This window comes from Suncus etruscus, chromosome 1 (assembly GCF_024139225.1).
Source record: "Suncus etruscus isolate mSunEtr1 chromosome 1, mSunEtr1.pri.cur, whole genome shotgun sequence".
Classification (NCBI taxonomy): Eukaryota; Metazoa; Chordata; class Mammalia; order Eulipotyphla; family Soricidae; genus Suncus; species Suncus etruscus.
In genome coordinates this window covers 119173568-119195076 of record NC_064848.1, presented here as the reverse complement: position 1 = coordinate 119195076, position 21509 = coordinate 119173568, and the positions used below count along the sequence as shown (strand labels likewise).

General features: G+C 36.8%; 1 non-coding gene across 1 annotated transcript; it reads left to right on the top strand.

The window, feature by feature from the left end:
* Positions 1-307: 307 nt before the first annotated feature.
* LOC125995190 (small nucleolar RNA U3) lies at positions 308-521 on the top strand. The gene has a single exon (XR_007490766.1). It is a non-coding gene; the product is annotated as a small nucleolar RNA U3 (small nucleolar RNA).
* The last annotated feature ends 20988 nt before the right edge of the window (positions 522-21509 follow it).

Here is a 21509-nt window from a genome sequence, read left to right as displayed (position 1 = left end):
GAGAAAGGAAATGTTAATTTGTCAAATGTGTTCGATGAATAAGGTCCTGTAATATAAGTCTGTGGTTCACAGTTGATTGTTTCAGTGGTCTGGATGGTCACATGCTTTAGGTCCTAATAGAGGATATAAACCAGAGAAAAGAGTATATTGGAGTGTTTTATCTAGACATTTTTATAATGGAAACTGAATATGTTATCTAGTGTGACTGAGCACTGAGGTGTCAAATTAGGGTATCTATCCTTTGTATCAAGAACCCCTATGGTCAGAGAAGCTGAGAGGTTATTTTAAATTTAGAAATATTAAGACAAAGACTATACTTTCAGGGAAAATTTCTATATTATGTGACTAGAGAAGTTTCTCTGATCGTGTAGAGCATTCGAAGCCACAAGGAGTAGCCAGAGCATCCTCTCCTGAGCATGAAGCGAGCTCTAGGTGTTGCTTCTGTGGCTTCCTCTTGCTATTGATGATCGTTCTTCCATTCCTCCGGAGAGGGTAGAGGGAGAGGTTGCAGTCTGAGTGGTAAAAAAAAAAAAAAAGAAAGAAATATTAAGACAATAAAACACATTGTTATGAAAAACTTCTGCTGGAGTCTCTGGCTTTCAATTATATATTTCACTTGTAACCCTGTATAAGATCCCTAAGACATTATTAGAGGCCTCTGCAGTAAAAGGCTGATTACATACCTGTTCGCTCGTTTGGAGTTTCTACCCTATTAGACTGTTGTTTTTTTTTCTGGAGTATTGAATGTATATATAGTGTATATTCTAAGTACCTCAGAAAAGTGCTATCATTCTGTGTTTATCCTTCATCTTGTGGCTTACTTCATTTAACATAATATTTTGTAGATTCATCCACGTTGCATCAAAGTCTATGATTGTATCATTTCTGGCAGGGGTCAGTGGGTGGGAGAGAAACTGAGGACATTGGTGGTAGGAAAAGTGCACTAGTGAGGGGTGGTGTACATTAAATTACTGAAAATCAATCATGAACAACATTGTAACCAGTGTGCTTAACTATTAATAAAAAAAGAGAAAGAAGAAGGAGGAGAAAGAGAAGAAGGAGGAGGGGGAGAGGGTGGAGAAGGAATAAGAGGAGGAGAAGTGAAAGGAAGAGTAGAAGGAAGAGGAAGAAGAAGAAGAGGAAGAAGAAAAAAGAATATACACATTTGAAATATTTAGAAAAACATTTTTTTCCAAAACAAAATGCCAATATTGAATAATTTCAATAGTGAATTTCATGGTACTTTGAGCTGTCTTCAAGCCTATTGCAGTTCACAACAATTACTGATAGAAACAATGTTGCTTAACATGTAATATTCATGAATAAAATTTTCATCTTGTTACACTGACTTTAAAACTACTACAAAATACTCTTCATATGACTTTTATTTTTGCCTAGTGATTCACATTATATTTCTCCTATTGTCATTAGTTCAAAGGTATGGAAATGTTGAACATTCCACTCTATACAATAATCTTTCTCTTACACTTTGAAAATTGGAAGCAACAATAATGTTAAATCAGAGATTTCTGTGGACTGAAGCTAGCTTGAAGACTAGTGTGTGAAGACCCTTTCTATAGAGCAAGAACTCTTATTCTTTTTCCATCTGCAACTTCTTTATATTTAATAAACTCCCCACAAGCATGTGAATCTAGAAACACCTAACAATTATTACATGGTGATTTTTGACTTTATATTTGGTCTTTTGCTACTGTCAAATTATTCACATTTACCACATTCAGATATAAAATCTGATATGGGTTTGCAACACTTCAATTTAAGATAAAATATAAGATAAACTATTTTTTGACCTTGCTATCATCCTAGTTATACTACCTGACTAATTTTGACACTTTATTATTAAGCTCAACTCAAAAGTTGAACCAAGAGACTACAACAGGTAGAAAGTATATAAGTGGGGGAATTATGGCATAATTCCGATGGGTCAACTTATAGAATGGTGGTGGGTCACATGAAGGAAAAATATTGTAATGAGATTCTCTTAGTGTTCAAATACTTCTTGTTAATTAGCAAGAAATTTCTTTTATTACCATCTTTGTCCTGAAACTTGACTTCTGTGGTGTACACAATGTTGGACACAGACAAAAATAAATGTTTGTGAAACTGAATTTGCATGCTTAGAATAGATTCTCTTTGAGATAAATAGTTAGCTCTAAACCTCTTTTTATCTCAGGATTTATCCGTTTTCTAAAACCCTAAATATCTAATACACTGGATGCTGATTGTATTTAATAAAACACATTACATTAATCTTTTAGATTGTTGATGAATTTTTAGATAAAAACTTCAAAGCTTGGGGCAGAAGCAATAACACTGTGTGTAGATCATTTCCCTTGAATGCAGTCCATCTGAGTTCTGTCATCCACATCCTGTATGGTTCCCTGACCCTTCAGGATTACTTTTTAAGTGTAAAGCCAGAAGTAGCCCTGAGCACTGCTGGGCATGACCAAAAAATAACCAAATTTTTTTCTCAGGCTCACTTCCGCTGGGGGCTGAGTCACACTGTCTGCCAGGTAAGGGGAGGGGCGGTTGGCCCAAGCTGACCGGACCTGTAGAGCTCAGTCACTCCAACCCAAACCACTAAAAGCAAAGAAATATGGGCAAACTAAGGAAGACACTAAAAACCGGGGATATGGGGAGAAATCCTAGCAAGTTCCCAAGTCCACCAAAATGCATGGTCCCAATAGATGAAGACCTAAAAGCAATATTGAAGCCATGGCAAAAGAAATCATTGAATCACTAGCCAGCGAGTTCAAGAAAACCATAGATGAACAAATCAACAAACTCAAGGAAGATCTTTTACAGAACATGAGAGAATTCATACAAATGGAATTAAAGAAAATAAACAAGCCATAGTCGCAGAATTACACAGTTGGAAAATCACGTAAAAGAACTTGAAGAAAAACTACAAACCAAAAATGACAAAGAAGCCAATAAGGAGATAAAAGGTAAAGCATTGGAAGAAAAAGTTAGGTATTTAATGAACAAAGAAAAAAGAAATAATCTAGGGATGGTAGAAATACCAGAAGGGGAGTAAATAGGGGAGGGGGAAGAAAAATTGGTTAGGGAAATAATAGCAGAAAACTTTCCCACCCTCTGGAATGAGGCTTCGGTGCAAATCCAAGAGGTGAAACGAGTCCCTAATAAAATAGACCCTAATAAGCCAACATCAAGACATATAGTAATCCAAATGGCAAACAAAACAAACAAACAAACAAAAAACAAAGAGAAAGATGAACTCCTAAAAGCAATGAGGAAGAAAAAAAAACCCTCAAGTACAAAGGAAGGAACATATGAATTAAACCAGATCTCCCATTTGAAATAATTCAAGCAAGAAGAAATTGGAATGACATATGAAAGTAACTTTCAACCTAACGTCCAGTACCCAGAAAAAATCTCATTCATATGGGAGGAGGACTAAAATAATTCTCAGACAAAAAATAACTTGCATCATTTGTGCAAACAAAACCAATTCTAAACGATATACTCAGAGATAAATTACACAATCCAAATCCCTGATTATAACAACAACCACCCTACACAACACAACTGCACAACAGCCTCCCTAGCAATAATCTCCTTAAATGTCAATGGACTAAACTCTCCCATTAAAAGACACATAGTAGAGACTTGGATCAAAAAGAAAAAAGAAAACAGAATTCCTGCTGCCTGCAAGAAACACACCTACAAGTACAGGATAGACATAGGCTCAGAATAAAAGGACGGAAAGCAAGTATTCAAGCAATGGAATCCAAAAAAAAAAAAAAAAAAGCTGGGACAGCCATTGTTTTATCAGACCAAATTGCATTCAACCCCAAGAAAGTGTTCAGAGACCATGGGAGTCACTAGCTACTGATCAGGGGAACACTAAATGATGACGTACTAACTCAGGTCAATAATTATGCACCAAATGCAGAGCCAGCAAACTATGTAAGACTTTTGCTTGCATACTTGGAGAAACATATGGAAGGTAATGTGATAGTAGTAGGAGATTTCAATACTCCACTATCACCACTGGACAGATCTACCAGACAGAAAACTAGCAAAGAAATAAGAGCCCTAAATGAGACATTAGAAGAACTAGGGCAGAAATTTTGCTTCATTTCCTCTCTATCTCTTTCTAACTCTTTATCTCTTTCATTTTTGGCACTGTGGTTTGCACTATTTTTAATAAGGGATACCATTTATCTCTGTTCAGCACCCAGTTCTTGTCCAGAATGACAGGTTCCAACTATCACTGTCAGAGTGGTCCTGATTCTACTCTAACTGCACTCACTGTTCTTAATGGCAAGCTGCCTACCATGAACTGGCCCTCCAGACCCTCATCTCTAATGGCTATGGGTATTATTACCATACTGTCCTTTATTTTTCTTATATCCCACAAATGAGTGATTATTATATTTCTATCACTCTCCCTCTGACTCAATCACTCAGTATAATAAACTTCATATCCATCCATGTATAAGAAAATTCAATGACTTCCTTTTTCCTAATGGGTACATAAAATTTCATTGTGTAGGTGTACCATGATTTCTTAGTCACTCATTTGTTCTAAGTTACTTGGGTTGTTTCCAGATCCTGGCTATTGTAAATAAAGCTGCAATGGACATAGGAATACAGAGAGCTTTTCACAAGGTGTTATTGTGTTCCTAGATTAGATCCCTAGGAGTGGTATTGCTAGATCATATGGAAGCTCAATTTCTAATTTCTTACAGGAATATTCATATTGTTTTCCAAAAAGACTGGACTAAATGGCATTCCCATCAGCAGTGAATGAAAGTCCCTTTCTCCCTGTATCTGAACCAGCATTAATTGTTTTTATGATGTGTGCCAGATTCTGTGGCGTAAGATGGTATTTTGTTGCTATTTTGATTTGCATTTTCTGGGTGATTATTGATGTGGAGCATCTTTTTATGTGCTTTCTAGCCATTTATATTTCTTCTTTGAGGAAATGTTTGTTTATTTATTTTCCCTATTTTTGCATGGGGTTAGATGTTTCTTTCTTGCTAAGTTCTTTAAGTACCTTGTAAAATTTAGATAATAACCCTTATCTGTTGGGTATTGGGTGAATAGTTTATCCCATTTAGTGGGCAGACTTTGTAGTCTAGTCACTGTTTCTTTTTAAGTGCAGAAGCTTCTGAATATAATATGGTCCTATTTGTTTATCTTTGATTTCAATTGCTTGAACAGTGATGTTTTCTTCTTAAAGATCACTTTAATTTCAATGACATAAGTGTTTTATCTGGTATTTCTTCTATTTACTTATGGTCTCAGGTCTGATATCAAGGTATTTAATCAATTTGATTTGACCTTTGTGCATGGTGTTAAAAAGAGGTCTGAGTTCACTTTTTGCATGTAGTTGACTGGGTATCCCAACACCAATTGTTTCTGTTTTTTTTTTTTTTTGTTTGTTTCTGTTTAAGATCCACACCTAGCAGCACTTAGAGGTTGGTTACTCCTGGCTCTGCACTCAGAAGTAGCTCCAGGCACCTATGGGATGCTTGAGATTGAACTAGGGTCAACCCCATGCTAGGAAGCTCCCTACCTACTATGCTATCATTACAGCCTTCCAACACTAGTTGTTGAAGAGGAGTTCCTTGCTCCACTTTGTATTTCTTTCCACATTACAAAGATTAATTTATCAAATATCTGGAGGACATTTTCAGAATACTCATTTATTACATTGATAAGAGATTCTATTTTTATTCCAGTACCACACTGTTTTAAAGTGTACAGCTTTATAGTACTGTTTAAGGTTGGGAAAAGTGATGCCTCCCACCTTATTATTCACAAAGATTGTTGTATGTATATTGGATGTATATTTTGATATAAATTTTAGGAATGTTTGATCTACTTATTTGAAAAATATCATGAGTATTCTTTTGGGGATTTCATTAAATCTGTACAATGCTTTAGTAAGTATTGCCACTTTAATTATTTTAATCCTCACAACCCAGGATAAGGGTATGGACTTCTATTTTATTGTGTTCTCTTTTATTTATTGAATAAATTTATTGAATTATTCATTGTTTTGTAATTTTCTTTTTATAGTTCTTTTACCTCTTTAGTTGAGTCTGAGGCACTTGATTTTATGAGGAAGAATTATGAATAGAATTACGTTTTAATACTCTCTTTTCTTTCAATTGTATATAGTAAAACCATAAATTTATGCCTGTTAATTTTTAGCATGCCATGTTACTATATAAATGTAACATTTCTATAAGCTCTTTAGTAGAGTGTTTAGGATTTCCTAAATATAGTATCATGTCATCTGCAAATAGTAAGAGCTTGAATTATTTCCTCCTGTATGGATGCCTTTGGTGTTGTTTTTCTTTTTTGATTTATATGGCAAGTAATTTTAGCTCTATGTTGAATAGAAATGTCAAGATGGGAAAACCTTATGTGTGCCATATCTAGAGAAAAGGCTTTTACTTTTTTCTAATTGTGTATAATATTTGCCATGGTTCGTGTAAATGGCCTTTACTATATTGAGAAGAGTTCCTTCAATTCCCATATTGTTGAGAGTACTTATCATGAGTGAATATTAAACCCTGTCAAATGCACTCTATGCATCTATTTATATGATCATTTAATTTTTATTTTTCATTTTTGATATGTGTATTTATATTGACTTGAATGTGTTAAATCATCCTTGTATCTACCGGTATGGAATTAATCCTACTTGGTCATGGTGTATAAACATCTTGATGAGCCATGGAGTCTATTTGCTAGTATCTTATATAGTCTGAGGCTATAGATTTTACTCTTAATACTGCTTTTGCTATCTCTGACAAATTCTGATCAATCATATCTTCATTTTTATTTGTTTCCAAGAATCTTTGATTTCTACTTTAATTTCATCTCTGATCTACTGGTTGTTCAATAGTGACCTATTTAATTTCTACATCTTAAGGTTACTTCTCCATTTCTGTTTATAAATGAATTTTACTTTCAGTGAATCTTGGTATGAGAAGATGATACAATTTCTCTCCTCTTGATTTGATCAAGGCTAAGTTTTATGTCCCAGCATGTGGTTTATAATCAGAATGTCCCAGGCAAAATAGAGAAGAATGTGTATTCTGCTACTGGGGGATAATGATCGCTATATACATCTACTAAACCACTCCTTCCATTTCTTGAATCAGAGCCAGTATATTGTTTTATGTTTCAGCCTGGTTGATCTATCAAGGGGTAACAAGGTGGTGTTGATTAATCCCACTATTATTGTGTTGCTATTGTTGTTTTTCTTCAAAAATATAAGGGGGGGAGCACCAGCATATGTTAGCCTTGCCTTGCTGGGTTAGCTAGGTCCTGTCACATGCAGGGTGGAGGTTCCTCATCTCTCCCTACCTGTTTTTGCTGGGTCCCATTGCCTTGAGCATGTAGTTGTGCTCCTTGAAGTGACTTCATTTCCTCATTTCCTATTAAATTACTTGCATTCAGTTGAAATATTTTTGTTGTTGTTTCGTTTTGGGGCCACACCAGTGGGTCTCAGAGGTTACACCAGGCTTTGCACTCAGAAATTCCCCTGGCAGGCTTGGGGTCCATATGGGAGGCTGGGGACTGAACACAGATTTGTCCAGGATTGGCAGCTTGCAAGGCAAATTTCCTATCACTGTGCTATCAATCTTATCAATCTGCTATCAATAATAATTAAATTTTTTGAAGAAAGTTGATTTCTTTATACCAGCAAATATGTGACTGCTTTGGGGAATTCCTTTGGGAATCCTCCAGCATGTCTTTTGTTCACAGTTATCATAATTATTAGCACACATACTTTTAGAAATATATAAAAGTCTAATTTGCTGCCCTTTGCAGCAGAAATCTGAGAAATTAATTATCACTTAACACATCCAATGACTTTCTACAGTTTTCTCTAAGATAACAAAAAACAAAGTTTATTTTTTATTCTGAGGTCTCTCTGTGTTTCTAGGGTCAATAATACTTTTGTATTGTCTTATGTAATGTTCCTTTCCATGTATCATTTCAACATCTGGTCATATGGCTATTCCACAAGCTTCTTCACCTTTTGCAGCTCATTTTAGTACAGTTTATTCTTCTCATATCAAACATAGCATGTCTTCAGATGATTTAGGCTGCAACTTAATCTTCACAATTGATTTGTTAGCTACAAGTGAGTACAAATAGTGATCCCAAGGGAAATTCTTAGAAAATAAGGAATATAGCAACTTTTCCTAGGGAATGTGCATGTTTTCAGTTTGTTTCTAATGTGTTCCCTAAATTATACTAAAATATCTCTGGAATATATGCTTAGTTTTTGTTTGTGAATTCTTAAAATTTTCATTAGTCTTTTATAGACACTCAGTAAAACAAAGATTAATCTATTCCATGATCATTGTTCCCCCATACAGAATCACAGACTGAAACATTTTATATTGAACTCCACCAAAATATCATCACTAGTGAAAATTTTAGAAATTGGTTAAATACTTGAGTGCCATTATTTCATGTATCAACCTATTTTAATTTCTGTGAATAATACTGACCCTAATTCATTAGTACAGTCATTCTATGGACAGAGACTGAAACAGCCAGGAAAGCTGAAGTGCAATTTTCAAATCAAAGGAGCAGTAATAAGATTGGAGCAGAAAACTTCTCAATGTGCAGTGCAGATCAGTACTATACATTTTCTATTGAAAATTCACCTTTCCAGTAGAAAGTCATTATTATAACCATTTAATGGAACCAATAAGGTAGGGGAAGGGGATGGAAATTTAAAATAAAAGTGGATAAGATACAATAAAAAGAAGATCATATTGACTTGCATGTAACCCATATTGGTTTATTCCCCAGGATCCTACATAGTCCCCATGGCTCTGAGTGGAGAGTTTAGAGTAAGCTCTGAGCACAGCAGGGGTATGGTCTAAAAAATACAAACAGAGAAATAAAAGTAGAAGTGGAAATGGGCCAATGAGAATACAATAGATAAGGCAAAATTGCTTTGCATTACAGCCCCCCATCCCCTGCATTTGATACCTGTACCACATATGTTTCCCTAAGCTCCTCCAGCAGTGATCCTTGAGCAGAGAGCCAGGAGTAAGCCCTGAGCACAGTAGGGTATGGCTCAAAAACCAAAGGTGAAAAAAAATTGTTGACAGCTGGCAGTTGCTAGCTAACCAAATTCCACACCATGGCAATTTAAATGTGGGATTTAGAAAGCATATATCTGCACTTGGATGTATTATTTTTCTGTTTAAATGTCAATTGTGTACAGGCTTTGTGATTTTTAGTCACCAGTACTTCTGATTGCTTGTGATTTGGCTTCTTATGCTTGTAATGATACCTAGCTTCATTGTAAACAAGAGCATAGCTTCCTTGCCCCCACCCCCAACTCCCCGCCTTATTTATTTCATGCAGAATTTAGGAATTCAGAAGGCCAAAAAGTTAGACTGATACTGATGCTCTCTTTCCAGATGAAATATATTTTCACATATATTTAGATAGTAAAATGTTTGCCACTCAATTAAAAAATTGATATGTTTTAGCATTTACACTTGAATCAAGTAGCTGAAAGAATGTCATCAGGAAAGAAAACATTTAAAACAGAAGATTAAATTGCAAGCTATCACATCGATTTTCTTAATTATGAAAGTAAAATTAATTAAATAATAATGAATGACCTTGTATATTATTTCTTCTTTTAACACTGCAAAGTCTGAATATAATTCTGAAAGACACAAATTACCTAGGTAAGGGAGATTAGAGAAAAAAACAGCAACAAAAATTGGCAAAAAAAATCTAAACTTGCACAAATGTTCACTTTAGAAATGGAAGAAAGTTTAGGCTGGTTATTTCAAACAAATGGTTTCATCTAGTCATAATTAAAAGATCTAGCCAATTAAAGTTGCAATAAAACCACAGACAGTTAGCTGTAAATGAATAGAAGAAGAAGAATCCTCCTGAGAACTAAAGGTTGCTTAATGCTGTTTTAGAATCTAGGCTTTTAGAAAACACTTTTTTAGAGAGTATTCTTTACCTTTTAAGAAGGTCTTTATGTATATAAGTATGTGCAATCAGATAGTCAGAAAGGTTACATTTAATGGAAAGACCTGGCAAAATGGTTAGTCCTAGATTTAAAGCAGTTCTACTACTTAAGAGATGCACTGGACAATAGCTTATCTCCAAGCCATATTTTCCTCCCTCTGAAAAAATGCAGATTAAGAAAAAGGGGGGGCAGCGAGGTGGCACTAGAGGTAACGTGCCTGCCTTGCAAGTGCTAGCTAAGGAAGGACCGTGGTTCTATCCTCTGGTGTCCCATATGGTCCCCCCAAGCCAGGAGCAATTTCTGAGCGCTTAGCCAGGAGTAACCCCTGAGCATCAAATGGGTGTGGCCTGAAAAACCAAAAAAAAAAAAAAAAGAAAAAAAATGCAGATTATATAAATCACATTTTAGAGGGAATGAAATAATTATATATAAGTATTTTATTACCTGGCTTCTAATAGACGTGTTTTGTTGTTGTTGTTGTTGTTGTTGTTGTTTTCTGGGCCACATTTGGTGATGTTCTGGTATTACTCTTGGCTATGCACTCAGAAATTGCTTCTGGCTTGGGGGATCATATGGGACACCAGGGATCAAACCCAGGTCTGTCCCAAGTTTTGTAAGGCAAATGCCCTCCTGCAGTGCTATCGATCTGGCCCTGTAAGGCTAATTATTAATATTTCATCTCATGTTACTGAGTAAAAATACTTTACAATAACCCAAATCACTTCTATATATTAATAAATAAAACACTTTTTAACTGAAAAAGTAAAATCAGCTGACTTTTTTCCTATTATACTAACACAGACCTCAGTAATGTATGAAGTAAAGCAATTTTAAACTCTTTACAATGAGCATAATGAGGTTACCAAACAAAAGATGCAGAAGAAAATGGAGGAAAGAGGATGAGGAAAGACAGAGAAAAAGAAAGAGGTGCAGTAGAAGATGAGGAAGAGGAAGGAGGAGGAGAGGTGAAAAGAGGGGAGAGGGTAGAAGGAGGAAGAGGAGGAGAAGGGAGAGAAAGAGGAGACAGAGGAAGAGGAGGAGAAGGATGAGAAAGAGGAAGAGAAGAGTTATAGAAATAACTACATTGAAAACTATCATAACACTGTGAATGAATAAGGGAAGTAGAAAGTCTGCTAGAGTACAAGTGGGGGTGGGATGGGGAGGAGGGAGATTTGGGACATTGGTGATGGGAATGTTGCACTGGTGAAGGGTGGGTATTCTTTACATGAATGAAACCCAACTACAATCATATTTGTAATCAAGATGTTTAAATAAAGACATTAATTTAATAAAAAGAAAATCAACTCCAATAAAGGCCAGTGTCTCCAATAACAAATAAAATTAGTAAAGAAAAAAAAGAAAGAGGAAGAGAAGGAGGAATAGGAGAAGGAAAAGAAAGAGGAGATGGAGGAGAAGGAAAAAGAAGAGGAGGAGGAGGATAAGGAGGAAGAAAAGGAGGAGGAGGAGAAAGAAGAGAAAGAGGAGAAAGGGCCAGCACCCTTCTGCCTCTCTACTCTGCTGTCCTGCATTTTCGGCCTGATTTCACCCTTGGTGTGGCCCATCAGCCAGCCTGCTTTCCTGTGAGCTTTCCAGGGAGTCTGCCTTCCCGTGAGCCTTCCGTGGAGGTGAGTCGACACGCCCAGAAAGGGAGGAGCCACTGAACTTCGCTGGATCTCAGATGCCAGCACCCTTCTGCCTCTCTACTCTGCTGTCCTGCATTTTCGGCCTGATTTCACCCTTGGTGCGGCTCATCAGCCAGCCTGCTTTCCTGTGAGCTTTCCGGGGAGTCTGCCTTCCCGTGAGCCTTCCTTGGAGGTGAGCTGACACGCCCAGAAAGGGAGGAGCCACCGAACTCTGCTGGATCTCAGATGCCAGCACCCTTCTGCCTCTCTACTCTGCTGTTCTGCATTTTCGGCCTGATTTCACCCTTGGTGCGGCCCATCAGCCAGCCTGCTTTCCTGTGAGCTTTCCGGGGAGTCTGCCTTCCCGTGAGCCTTCCGTGGAGGTGAGTCGACACGCCCAGAAAGGGAGGAGCCACTGAACTTCGCTGGATCTCAGATGCCAGCACCCTTCTGCCTCTCTAATCTGCTGTCCTGCATTTTCGGCCTGATTTCACCCTTGGTGCGGCTCATCAGCCAGCCTGCCTTCCTGTGAACATTCTGGGGAGTCTGCCTTCCCGTGAGCCTTCCTTGGAGGTGAGCTGACACGCCCAGAAAGGGAGGAGCCACCGAACTCTGCTGGATCTCAGATGCCAGCACCCTTCTGCCTCTCTACTCTGCTGTCCTGCATTTTTGGCCTGATTTCATCCTGGGTGCGGCCCATCTGCCAGCCTGCCTTCCTGTGAGCCTTCCGTGGAGGTGAGTCGACACGCCCAGAAAGGGAGAAGCCAGAGGAGCACGGTTGCTCCGCTCCCCTTCGCAACGGTGCACAGCATTTAGCCAATGAATACAATCACAACACGTAGAAAAACACGCAGTACTAGTGTGACAATGGGGAAACAACATGGGCCAGTGCCAGACATAGAGAATGAAGATGGCAACTCTGATGACTTGAACATGATCAACCACCTAGTCAGTCTCTCAGATAAGGAGTTTAGAGTTGCAATATGGAACATGTTCAAAGAACTCAAACAAAGTATAGAAGAGAAAACTAAAAAGAATCAGGAGAATATGAAGATAGAAATGAGAAAACTCCAAACGGAAATTTCAGATCAAATAACAGGTCTGAGAAACTCAGTAGATGAATTGAAGAAAAACATGTTTGAGATTTCCCACAGGTTAACAGCAGCTGAGGATAGAATCAGTACACTGGAAGATGAGATACATAACAATTACATACAGCAGAAGAAATTGGAAAAAAGCCTCAAAGCAAATGATCAAACAATGGAAAAATTACTCAAAGAATGGGAACAGATGAAAATAGAAGTCTATGATAAGCTCAACAGAAACAACTTAAGAATCATTGGAGTCCCAGAGACTCAGGAAGAAAATCTCCGGGAAGAATCAACAGTCAAGAACATCATTAAAGAGAAACTACCAGAGATAATGAATACATGTGATCAAATCCTGCATGCCCGAAGAGTGCCAACTAAAAGAGACCCCAGAAAAAACACCCCAAGACACATCCTAGTCACAATGACGAATCCCATAGATAGAGACAGAATTCTGAAAGCAGCAAGATCAAAAAGAGAAATTACATTTAAGGGAACATCTTTGAGATTTACTGCAGACCTGTCACCAGAAACACTCAAGGCCAGAAGGCAGTGGTGGGACATAGTGACAAAACTCAATGAAATAAATGCTTCGCCTAGAATACTGCACCCAGCAAAACTCACTTTTAGGTTTGAAGGAACAATACATAGTTTCACAGACAAACAACAGCTCAAAAACTTCACAGACTCAAAACCATTCTTAAAAGAAAAACTGAACGGCATACTTTAAGACAAAGCTTACCAACAGACACACCAAACTTTAATATAAAGATGGCACTAACTCCCAGGACAATTCTTTCTCTCAATGTCAATGGACTAAATGCACCAGTTAAGAGACACAGAGTGGCTAAATGGATCAAAAAACTCAATCCAACCTTCTGCTGCCTACAAGAAACGCACCTGAATAGTCAGAACAAACATAGACTCAAAATAAAAGGCTGGAGGAAAATCATCCAAGCAAACAACACCCAAAAAAAAGCAGGAGTGGCCATATTAATATCAGATGATGCAAACTTTATACTTAGGAAAGTAGTAAGGGACAAAGATGGACATTTTGTATTAATCAAGGGATATGTACAGCAGGAAGAAATCACCCTCCTAAACATATATGCACCGAATGAGGGGCCAGCAAAATATTTAATACAACTGTTGACAAATCTGAAAAATAATATCAATAACAACACAATAATTGTGGGAGACCTCAACACGGCATTGTCAACACTAGACAGGTCAACCAGACTGAAACCCAACAAGAATATACTAGACCTGAGGAGAGAAATGGAAGTAAGAGGCCTAGTAGATATATACAGGACACTCCACCCCCAGAGGCCTGGATACACATTTTTCTCTAATGTACATGGGACATTCTCTAGGATAGACTACATGTTAGCACACAAAACATATCTCCATAATATCAAGAGGATAGAAATTTTGCAGGCTGCCTTTGCTGACCACAAAGCCCTGAAATTATATATAAACTACAAAGGGACACAGAAGAAAAATTTTAACACCTGGAAGTTAAATAGCCTCATACTGAATAATCAGTGGGTCCGAGATGAAATCAAAGAGGAAATCAAAACCTTCCTGAAAACAAATGACAATGGAGAAACAATTTATCAGAACGTATGGGACACAGCAAAAGCAGTACTGAGAGGAAAATTTATAGCTTTGCAAGCACACATCAGGAAAGAAGAAGGGGCATACCTGAATAGCTTAATGACGCAGCTCATAGAATTAGAAAGTGCTCAACAAAAGGATCCAAAAATAGGGAGGCAGAAGGAAATAACAAAGCTGAGAGCAGAAATCAATGAAGTGGAAACCAGAAAAACCATCCAAAAGATCAACGAAAGCAGAAGTTGGTTCTTTGAAAAAATAAACAAGATTGATAGACCACTGGCAAAACTAACAAAGAAAGAAAGAGAGAGAAACTTGATAACTCGTATTAGGAATGAAAAAGGAGAGATCACTACTGATATGGTAGAGATTCAAAGGGTAATCAGAAACTACTTTGAGAAACTCTATGCCACTAAAAATGAAAACCTGGCAGAAATGGATAAATTTTTGGAATCTTATAATCTTCCACGATTGAATGAAGAGGATGTAGCATATCTAAACACACCCATTACTCTTGAGGAAATTAAGAAAGTAATCAAATGTCTGCCCAAAAACAAAAGCCCAGGCCCAGATGGATTTACTAATGAATTCTTTCAAACCTTTCAAGAGGAACTACTACCAATCCTGGCAAGACTCTTTCATGAAATTGAAAAAAACAGGAAAACTTCCAAATAGCTTTTATGAAGCCAACATTACCTTGATACCTAAACCAGACAGAGATGCTACGAAAAAAGAAAATTACAGACCAATATCGCTGATGAATGCAGATGCAAAGATCTTCAACAAAATCCTGGCAAATAGGATTCAATGCCTCATTAAGAAGATCATCCACTACGATCAAGTAGGTTTCATTCCAGGAATGCAAGGCTGGTTTAACATCCGTAAATCTATCAACATAATACACAACATCAACAGCAAGAAAAATAAAAATCACATGATCATATCAATCGACGCAGAGAAAGCATTTGACAAGGTCCAACACCCATTCTTGATCAAAACTCTCAGCAAGATGGGAATGGAGGGAACCTTTCTCAATATAGTTAAGGCCATCTACCACAAGCCAGAGGCAAATATTGTCCTCAATGGAGAAAAACTGAAAGCCTTTCCTCTAAATTCTGGCACAAGACAAGGCTGTCCTCTCTCACCACTCCTATTCAACATAGCACTGGAAGTACTCGCTATAGCGATTAGGCAAGAAAAGGATATCAAGGGAATCCAGATAGGAAAGGAAGAAGTCAAGCTCTCACTGTTTGCAGATGACATAATACTCTACTTAGAAAACCCCAAAGACTCTATCAAAAAGCTTCTAGAAACAATAGACTCATATAGCAAGGTGGCAGGCTACAAAATTAACACACAAAAATCAATGGCCTTCCTATACACCAATACTAATAAGGAAGAAATGGACATTAAGAAAACAACTCCATTCACTATAGTGTCACACAAACTCAAATATCTTGGAATCAACTTGACTAAAAATGTGAAGGACCTATACAAGGAAAACTATAAAACTCTGCTCCAAGAAATAAGAGAGGACACGTGGAAATGGAAGCATATACCCTGCTCATGGATTGGCAGGATTAACATCATTAAAATGGCAATACTCCCCAAAGCACTGTACAGATTTAATGCGATCCCCCTAAAGATACCCATGACATTCTTCAAAGAAGTGGACCAGGCACTTTTGAAATTTATTTGTAACAATAAACACCCTCGAATAGCTAAAGCAATCATTGGGAAAAAGAATATGGGAGGAATTACTTTCCCCAACTTTAAACTTTACTACAAAGCAATAGTTATCAAAACAGCATGGTATTGGAATAAAGACAGGCCCTCAGATCAGTGGAATAAGCTTGAATACTCAGAGAATGTTCCCCAGACATACAATCATCTAATTTTTGATAAAGGAGCAAAAAATCCTAAATGGAACAAAGAAAGCCTCTTCAACAAGTGGTGTTGGCAAAACTGGGTAGCCACTTGCAAAAAATTGAACTTAGACCCCCAGCTAACATCATGTATGAAGGTAAAATCCAAATGGATTAAAGACCTCGATATCAGCCCCAAAACCATAAGATATATAGAACAATACGTAGGTAAAACACTCCAGGACATTGAGGCTAAAGGCATCTTCAAGGAAGAAACTGCACTCTCCAAGCAAGTGAAAGCAGAAATTAACAGATGGGAATATATTAAGCTGAGAAGCTTCTGCACCTCAAAGGAAATAGTGCCCAAGATACAAGAGCCACCCACTGAGTGGGAGAAACTATTCACCCAATACCCATCAGATAAGGGGCTAATCTCCAAAATATATAAGGCACTGACAGAACTTTACAAGAAAAAAACATCTAATCCCATCAAAAAATGGGGAGAAGAAATGAACAGACACTTTGACAAAAAAGAAATACAGATGGCCAAAAGACACATGAAAAAGTGCTCCACATCACTAATCATCAGGGAGATGCAAATCAAAACAACGATGAGATACCACCTCACACCCCAGAGAATGGCACACATCACAAAGAATGAGAATAAACAGTGTTGGCAGGGATGTGGGGAGAAAGGAACTCTTATCCACTGCTGGTGGGAATGCCGTCTAGTTCAACCTTTATGGAAAGCGATATGGAGATTCCTCCAAAAACTGGAAATCGAGCTCCCATACGATCCAGATATACCACTCCTAGGAATATACCCTAGGAACACAAAAATACAATACAAAAACCCCTTCATTACACCTATATTCATTGCAGCTCTATTTACCATAGCAAGACTCTGGAAACAACCAAGATGCCCTTCAACAGACGAATGGCTAAAGAAACTGTGGTACATATACACAATGGAATATTATGCAGCTGTCAGGAGAGATGAAGTCATGAAATTTTCCTATACATGGATGTACACGGAATCTATTATGCTGAGTGAAATAAGTCAGAGAGAGAGAGAAAAACGCAGAATGGTCTCACACATTTATGGGTTTTAAGAAAAATGAAAGACATTCTTGCAATAATAACTTTCAGACACAAAAGAGAAAAGAGCTGGAAGTTCCAGCTCACCTCAGGAAGCTCATCACAAAGAGTGATGAGTTTAGTTGGATAAATAACTACATTTTGAACTGTCCTAATAATGAGAATGTATGAGGGAAATTGAGAACCTGTTTAGAGTACAGGCGGGGGTCGGGTGGGGAGGAGGGAGACTTGGGACATTGGTGATGGGAATATTGCACTGGTGATGGGTGGTGTATAAAAAAAAAAGAAAAAGTATAAAAGATGCACTACAATTTAGGAAAAAAGCAAGAAAAGATAAAAAAAAAAGAAAGAGGAGAAAGAGAAGAAGAAAAAGGAGAAGAAAAGAAGAAAGAAGGAAGAAGAAAAGGTGGAGGAGAGAAGGAGAAAGAGAAGTAGAAGAACAGAAAAAGCAGGAGAAGGGGGAGGAAGAGGAAATGGAGGAGGAGGAACAGAAGAAGAAAGACATACAGAAAGAAAAGATGAAGGAACAAATGTAACCCACTTTTTCTTTAACAGAGAAGCAGGATAGGTCCTAATCCCTTCCCCAAAACGTGAATGTGGCTCTTTCTGGCCTTTCCTCAGCCTCTTTCCTAGATCTAGAATGATTCCTGATTGTGTGCCCCCTGAGGACAATCAGATAATCTTGCTTGTTTAGAAAAAAAATTTTCTAAAGAAGATATATTTTGAACCACCTTTCATATAAATAGTTCAATAGATCACTTTCTTAAACATTTTGATACTACAGCATTCCAAACCACTAAATGCAAAGATCAGTGGAGAAGCTAAGGAAGATACCTATAGTTGGAGATATGGACAGAAATCCTGGCAAATTTCCAAGAGAAGCAGTTATAGTGTTAATAAAAGAATGGGGAAAAAACTGTTAATGCCCTCCTTTCAGTCTCTGCAATGAAAACAATTTATTTAGATAAAATTATTAATCCAGAATGAGGAAGTTTGCCTAAAATATACTACTGAAAATTTCATTTTTGTATTTGTTGATGCTTAGTGTTTTAGCATTTTTTAAACTTAACCTCATATTAAATAAGGAATTCATATTTTAGTCATAAGAGTATATGTACCACTTGAAAAATATTTTTATGGAACACTCCAGTTATTTGTCTGTTGCTAGATTTGTATTGTATTTGATCTGTAAAAATAAAGCCTAAAAATTGTATTTATCTTGCCAAGAAGAAATGTCAAAGTCATATCCACGAAGAGAACACTGAATTTTTTATTAAAGGCCAGCTGCCAAATGCATATTAACACCTATAAAAATAGTCTGTTTTCTTGGAATATCAGTAAGGATTACCTAAATCTAATATATGTTCATATAAAACATACATAATAAATATTTTTGAATCTGATAGGATAATAAAATATCTTTACTGAGGAAAGAACTGTTTTCTTAAATGTGACTAAAATAAATTAATAAATAAATACTGATTTTCTACAAAAATGGTAATAAGTAGGAATAGTTAACCTAAAAATGGATTATTTCTAAAGGCAATGCACTCCTTGACTATGAAAATTTAAAAATTTTAATGATTATCTCTTGGGAGCACCATAAGGGTCATAAGAACAAAGATGTCAAGTAGATTTCCAACCCTAATTTATTGATAGGAACTTCCCAAAAATAAATATTTTTTCTTTTTCTTTTTCTTTATTTTGGACACACCCTGTGGCACTGAGAGGTTACTTTTGGCTCTGTGCTCAGAATTGCTCCTGGCTCTGGGGACCATAGGGAATGCTGGGGATTGAGCTTCCTTCCATTTGGGTCAGCCCTACTGCTGTGTTACCACTCCGGACCCCAAAAAGAAATGTTTTTGAAACTCTATTGAGCCTTTAGGGAACAATGACATACTCCCGTAACAAAGTATGCCCGAGATACTGACTTGAGCACAAACTTTTTAATAACCATATTTGATTTTACTGCTGTATCACCTGTACATTTATTAGTTATATCAAGCCAATAAATGTCCTATGTATTGTTAATATAAACCAATGTCATCAATAAACAATATTATCAGTGTAATGCATGTGTTCTAAGCACTTTACATGTATAATCTTCTTTAAATCTTAACAGCTTTTTAAAATGTGTACTCTAATTATTGTTTAATACAAAGACTAAATTAAGGACAGAGATGTTTAACAAGTCTTCCAGTAAAAATTCAATGGTAGAGATAGAATCAGAGTATCATTCTTCATTAAATGTGCTGCCAACCTCAGCAAACAGGAAACTGAGACCACTATTTGCTCTACTTCATAACTGAAAACCACTGCCCAGGAAGAAAATAAAACTTAATAAATGTAGCCACATTTGCTCTACAATAGTCTTAACTAGACACCTTTTAAAAAGAAAAGTAAATGAAACAAAAACAAACAAACAAACCAAAAAACTTTCATCTATCTTCCAGAATGTCTACCAAATTTCTTTATTTATTCTACTTTTCTAAGATAAATCAACATTCTATCTGTAGCCTGGATTCAGAGCAAAGCCATCTTGCTAGGTTGTCCCACAGACTAAACTCTTGATCCCAACCTAGTGTCTGTGGACAATATAGCTGGATCTTTGTCTTTGTAGCTTGCTTCACAGTGAATGGATAAAACCAGAGGTCACTTTCATCATCACGCTTTGTAACTCACAGGAGATATTAGGTTAGAATCTTGGGCTGTGAGCCAAGGTATAGACCACCATGTAAACCTGAATATTTCAAAGGAAGTGTTTGAGAAAAAATGTGTGCTTAAGAAAAACGATTGATTCTATAGCATAAATTGTGTTAAGTCAAGTGTAGGTTGTATTGTGAATGATTGGAAAGTTCTGACAGTTAAATAAACATGAAGAATAGTAGAGGGAATTTACTTCTCTTTATTGGGGTCTGGGCAGAATGCGACATATAGAAACAGTTTAGTACAGGCTTGCCAGGTTGGAGCAAAAGCCTATTTTAATTTTTAGAACTTGCTGAGTAATGCATGCAAATCACTCGGAAACATGACTTTAGAAGTTCAAACAAAATGGAGTTGTGGATAGAGACCCTTAATATTAGTAATCCCTCTTTCTTTTTACCTCTTTCCCAACTTGTCCATTTAGCACAATATAGTATAAATATATCCCAACTTGCAGTTAAACAGAATTAGATTCACATCCTAGTTCTGCCTTTTATCTATAATAGATAAGTTATTTTGATTTCTGTTTTTACTTTTCAGTCTATAAAATGGATATGATGCCCATCTCAGGGAAGTGAGATTTAAGTACAGTAGTATGCTTGGGCACATTGTGGGATTAATGGTGGTAGTGGGGGTGCTGTTGGAATGGTTTGTGCATTCTATCCTATGATTAATAGTATTATAAGTCATGATGCCTCAAATAGAACATTAAATTACTTATGCTATTCAAAAGTTTCATTAAAAACTATTACTACCAAAAAAATAATATAATTTTATGTCTTGTTGCAGCCCAACTCCAGCATTAAATAGCTTCCTTTATACTCTTCTCAGGTTGCTCATATTTTCTCTTCAAAAAATCTTCCTTTCTTTGTTTATTTTAATAACAAATGTTTCCATAAGTCACCTTCTCAAACTGAGGTTAGGATTTTGGGAAAGAATATGAACAAAGGTTTCATAATACAGTGGAGTAGAAGGATGGGTACCAGGTGAACTAGTTAATTTAATTGGTTGTTTAGAATTTTATCTGTTGAAAAGGTATCCAGTCAAAATAAGCAATGGAGAGCTAGAAGTGGGTTATAGAAGAAATAAAATAAGTTCCCTCACTAGTCCTTTTTACCACCTCTCCCATCTAATGGGACAACTGGGATTTTGTCCACATGCAACCTGCCCATGACCAGAGTCCAAGGAAAGCAAAGGGGTAAAGGAGCTTATGGGGAATAGACCTATAAAAGCTAAGTGGCAGGTTATAGCAGGAAATCCTAGCAAACAAACATGGGTGATGGAGGTCCATGCAGTTGCATTTTTTCAAGTTAGAAAAGCATGGTGGGAATGTTGCATAGGTGAAGGGCCTAGATATTGGAGAGAGGCCTGAACCCCACCTACTTAATATATACAATAAAATTTATATTATTTTTTTTCTAACAATGATGTCTTTAAGTTATTGTATCAAGATTTAATAATTTAGTTGCTGCTAGTTTAACATTCCATTATT